Source organism: Coptis chinensis, chromosome 2 (genome assembly GCF_015680905.1).
Source record: "Coptis chinensis isolate HL-2020 chromosome 2, ASM1568090v1, whole genome shotgun sequence".
NCBI classification, from domain to species: Eukaryota; Viridiplantae; Streptophyta; class Magnoliopsida; order Ranunculales; family Ranunculaceae; genus Coptis; species Coptis chinensis.
The window spans coordinates 8,941,053-8,947,052 of NC_141457.1; positions in this window are offsets into that span (position 1 = coordinate 8,941,053).

Here is a 6,000-nt window from a genome sequence, read left to right on the forward strand (position 1 = left end):
TGGAATGATGTTTCATTATGACAGGTTTTTTGTCTTCCGGCACAAAAAACTACTGATGTGCATGATATTGATGATGATGATGATATCGGTGGGGAAGCGATGACTAAAAGTATATTTGGACTTGATGTTAGTGTTGATCTTGTTTCTGTGATTTAGAATAATATTCGTTATTGATTGTTTAATGGTTCTTTTGGTAATGTAGATGGAAAAAGTTGACGATAGTGGAGATACAATGGGTTCAACTTCTGTTGTCAGGATCAATTTTAGAGTTCCAACACCTGTTGCTGGCACCAATGCTGGTGTAGCAACTTCTTTCGATGGCACCATTGCTGGTGTGTCGAGTTTAGTATCAACTGCTGTTTGCACTAGTGCTGGATTGCCGACTTCTGCTATTAACACCGATGCGGGTGTGTCAACAGAAGTGTCAACGATTGTTGGTACAAATTCTGAAGTGTCTACTATTGTCGGCACTAATGCTGGATTGCCGACTTCTATTGACACCGATGCAGGTGTGTCAACAGAAGTGTCTACTGTGGTTAGTAGTAACATCATTGTTGGCTCAACTGTACCTTCTTCATTGTAGCCAGGGATGAGCGGCAGTTCTACAACGCCTGTGCTCATCACTCCAGATGTGCAAGCCTTGGCAATTGAAGGTTAGATGTTGAATAGTTATTTTTATAGTATTTACTTATTATTATATATTATTATTTTAAATCATTTTGTCTAATATTTCAGATCCAGAGTTATTGTGTTTGGATTATCAATGAAGTGTAGATTTTGTAAAAACAGTTAATATGTTGAATTCAAAGCTTGCAGAGGTAATTTTGTGTAAGTGTGTGTGTGTGTGTGTGTGTGTGTTTTTTTTTTTTTAACACATTATTTTTGTTCTCTTAGGCGTCGAAGCTTGGGGATTGTGCTAAAGAAATCTTAGAAGCTAAAGAAAATTATAAGATTAAAACTAGTGACTATGCGAGATTGAGAAATATTTGGAAGGAGAGAGAGCTCATCTTTCAGGAGAATAAATGATTGAGAGGAGTACTTATGAGAAATGAAGTAGTTTTGCACGACTATGAGATGAAAATGAATATCATGAAAGCTGAATTGTCGAAACAGAATCAAGAAATTGTTGTTCTCAGGGAGCATAAGGTTTTGAGTGATGAAGTTGAGATTTTAAAATGTGAGAAATTGGAATTGGCTAAACGAGTTTGCGAGGCTGAGGGGATTAGAGGAGACTACAAGGAACTATTGGAAGAGAATGCATTTTTTGAAGAAGGAGTTAGATGAATATCATGAGAGGGTGGAAAATTTTAGGATTGGGTGTGAAGAGAATGATGATATGATTGAGAAGCATGCAGTTGAAACTAAGAAATTTGGGGCATTGTTGCGTGAAGTATCGGCAAGTGTTGGAGTTTGGAAATCGAGAGATTCTGAGAAACGGGAAAAATTGCAGCAGTTGTCAGATTATTATACTATGTGTTATAGGAAGTTGGAAGATATATCACTGTCGGATTTAAAAGGTGTTCCAGTTCCTGTGGATGATAGCATTATGCCGCAACTTCTTGAGTAAAGTTTTTTATTTTTATTGTTAGGATGATGTGAGGTTAGGTTACGGTTTTTTCTTTCTCGATTATGTTATTTTTTTCACTGTATTCATGATAATTGAATTTTATCTATTTTTTATTAGATTGGTAATCATAATAGGTCGGTTAAAATATATAAGAGTTGGGCAATCTAGCCTTGAGGTAGGTCAACCAAATAGATATAAGTATTAAGAATAACATAATTAGGGTGTCGCCGCCCCCATAATTAAAATATCATAATGAAATTTGGGGTGTCGCCGCCCCCATAGTGTAATGATAACATAATGAAATTTGGGGTGTCGCCGCCCCCATAGTTTAATGATAATATAATTAAATTTGGGTTGTCATCGCCCCTATAGTTTAATGATAACATAATGAAATTTGGGGTGTCGCCGCCCCCATAATGTAATGATAACATAATGAAATCTGGGGTGTCGCCGCCCCCATAGTTTAATGATAACATAATGAAATTTGGGGTGTCGCCCCCCCTCATAGTGTAATGATAACGTAATGAAATTTGGGGTGCCGCCACCCCTATAGTGTATTGATAACGTAATGAAATTGGGGTGTCGCCGCCCCCATAGTGTAATGATAACGTAATGAAATTTGGGGTGTCGTTGCCCCTACAGTGTAAGTGTAATGATAACGTAATGAAATTTGGGGTATTTGATTCCTAGTTAAAACGAAAGATGGATCGAATTTTATTGAATTATGAAATGATTACAATGAATGAAAAACAAAACATTCAACGATAAAACTTTTTCAAATGAAAAGCATTCCATGGCTTGGCAAATTTTTCTCCAGTCATTCTACGAAGGAAATAAAACCCTTTAGATGCTGGCCTATCAATGATGAACGGTCCTTCCCAATTCTCTGACAGCTTCCCAGATTCAATGAGCTTATGTTTTCGGCTAAGTACCCAATCTTCTGGTTCAAAACTCTTGAAGCGAAGCTTTCTATCATATTTCCGTTTCATGTCTGCTTGATATTTTATTAGACATTGTAAAGCTTCTTCTCGAGTTTTATCGAATGATTCTGCCACCAAAGTTAGAGCAGCATCATTGTTTCTAGTTTGTACCGCTTCTGTCCTTATAGTTGGTGCAATTAATTCTGTCGGGAGGACAACATCCATGCCATAAGCTAGGTTGAAAGGTGAAAGATTGGTAGAATGCTTTGGAGTGGTGCGATAAGCCCAAAGCACTGCTGGCAACTCTTTAACCCAATTTCCTTTTGTTTCATTAAGCTTCTTCTTCAAAGTCGAGAGAATCATCTTATTGGTTGCTTCTGCTTGTCCATTTGCTTGTGGATAATATGGGGCGGAGAAATTATGTTGAATTTTTAGTGAGGCGCAAAATTTGTGAATTTCTTCCGCATCAAATTGTTTACCGGTGTCACAGAGGATGTTAGATGGAATTCCAAAGCAACAAACAATGTCTTTCCATAAGAAACGTCGTACATCTATTGCTGAGATGTTGACAAGCGGTTGAGCTTCTACCCATTTAGTGAAATAATCAGTTGCAACCAATAAGAATTGTACACTTCCAGGTGCCTTTGGTAGGCGTCCCATAATATCCAAGCTCCATTTCGTAAAAGGCTAACGGCTTAGAATTGGGTGGAGTTTCGTTGCTGGAGGTTTGCCCATATTTGCATGTTTTTGACATGGTATGCATTTTTGGGCAAATTCCGCTGAGTGTCTTTGCATGCTAGGCCACCAATATCCTTGAGTCATGGCTTTATGTGCAAGACTACGTCCCCCATAATGGTTTCCACAAAGTCCGGAGTGTATTTCTTTCAAGAACTAGATGACCTTTATATTTGGGAAGACATCTAAGAAGAGGACTGAAGTTGTTTGCTTTCCTATAAAGTAGGAGCTTGCCTTTAGAATTTGGAATTATGACAAATTTCTAGGCATCTCTCTTAATTTTGTAGGAAAGTGACGAATCCTCAGGTAGAGTTCCATGTTGCAGAAATTCTAAATAAGTAAGTCTCTAATCATCTGGTGAAGAATCATCGTCGATAGATTGGAGATCCAAATCTGGTACTTCTGGAGAATTATCTGCTTTATGGGACTCATCTTCCATATCAACATTGCTTTGGTCGGCATCCTGTGTGAGTGGAGAATCACTCTCAAAATGATGATCGGCCAAATCTTGATGGTCGGCTAAATCTTCTTGAGATGCTTCCTTTGAGTGAGATTCTGAACTTGTGCCGGCCGATTGAGCTAGCTCTTTTCTATTTCTTTTCCTTGTTGTTACGGCATATACTTGCTCGAATTCGAAATGTCGAGATGTCGTCTGGAAATAGCATAGATGAGCAATATATAAGTTTTGAACATGTTCTTCTATAACAGTTATGCTTGGAAAAGGTTGGAAATCAATATAGATTTTTCTTTCATTGTTAACATCAACTGCGGCAGAGAGATAGGCTAAGGCATCTGCGTGACGATTATCATTACGAGAGCGTTGGTGAATTGCAATGGATTTGAAATGAATGGATAGCTCATGCATTTTTCGGACATATGCAGCCATCCTATCATTTCGAGCAACAAAAGATCCGCCAAACTGATTCGCAACAAGCTTTGAGTCAGTGAATAACTCGATCTTTGTCGCCCCTAGGTCAAGTGTTGTTCGCATTGCATAAAGAACTACTTTATATTCAGCTTCATTGTTTGATGCGCAAAATCCAAGGTGAACAAATTTTTCAATTTTCTCGCCATCAGGTTGGATCAAAACACAACCAAGACCTAAACTTAATTTGTTCTTGGAACCGTCCGTGTGTAGAATTCATAAAGAAGGGTCGGCACTTGTGGATGGATCAGCCGATCCTTGTTGTGGATTAGGAGGAGGTTCCTCAAACTGCTCTTCCATGGTCGGTATGTTATCGACAGGAAAATCGACCATAAGTGATGCCATTGCGTGGCCTTTCTCAGATGATCGGGCTTTGTAGATAATTTTGTAATCACTCAAATATGTTTCCCATTTTGCTAATCTGCTTGAATCAGCATTTGGAAGAACTTTTCTCAAGGGGTATTCAGTGTAGACATTGATGATACGCCCTTGGAAATAAGGCTTCAATCTTCGTGCACTATGGACAAGTGAAAGAGCTATTTTCTCAATTTGTGAATACCTTGCTTCTGGAGCTGTAAGGGTCTTACTTATGAAGAAAATTGGTTGTTCATTTTCATCATCAATGAATAAGACGACACTCACAGCTATTTCCTCGGTTGCCAAATAGATGCCAATTGTTTGTCCGGTGGTCGGACTAGCAAGAATTAAGCGGTCGTACTAGGTATTCTTTCATTTTCTAAAAAGCTATGTCACACTCATCCGTCCATTGTGGGGATCCCTTTAATGGCTTGAAAAAAGGGTGGAGCCAATCCGAATATTTTGAGATAAATCTACCCAAAGTGGCTATCCTACACCGTAAGTTCTTTGGATCCGCTTCTTTGTTTTTGGCGAGGGCATTTCGGTAATTGCACAGATTTGATCAGGATTAGCTTCAATGCCTCGTTTGGTCATAAGATATCCAAGAAATTTACCCGATGCTAACCCAAATGCGCATTTTGTTGGATTTAGACGCATTCGAATATGCACAAGCCGATCAAAGAATTTTTGCAAGTGATGAAGGTGAGAAGACTCTTCATGCGACTTGATGACCATATCATCAATATAAGCTTCCATAAACTTGCCTAAGAAGTCTGAAAATGATGTATTTATGAATTTCTAATATGTTGCCAGTACATTTTTTAGACCGAAAGACATTACCTTATAGCAAAATAAGCCTTGTTCTGTTATGAAAGTTGTAAGTTCTTGTTCATCTTCAGCTAATGCAATTTGATAAAATCCCATTGAGGCATCCATAAAAGAAATTCGTTTAAACCCTGAAGTGGTATCAACCATTTCAAAAATACGAGGCAAGGGATACGGGTGAACATGACATTTTTTTATTGACATCAGTAAAATCAACACAGATTCTAAGTTTCCCATTTTTCTTAGGGACTGCTACTACATTGGATATCCATTTCGGATATAGTACAGGCCTAATAAAATTAACACTTAGAAGTTTGTCAATCTCTTCTTTCACTTTGAGCTTTCGATCGGGAGCCATTCGGCGAGGCTTCTGACGCACTGGCTTTTGTGTTTTGTCGATATCCAGTTTGTGACATGCAAGTGAAGGATCAATCCCAAGCATTTGTTCGACCGTCCACGCAAACAGTGTGCAATTTTTCTTCAAAAGCTCAATGAGTTCATCCTGTTCCTTCTTGGAAATTTCCGTAGAAATAAAAGTGGTTTTTTCTTCCTTGTTGCCGATCTGTACTTCGAGGAGCCTGTCGATGGTCAGGGGGCCACCTAAAAGCTGATACATAGCGTTTACCCAGCCAATGGAATTCTGTAATTGCTATTCCCTATTGACATTTAGA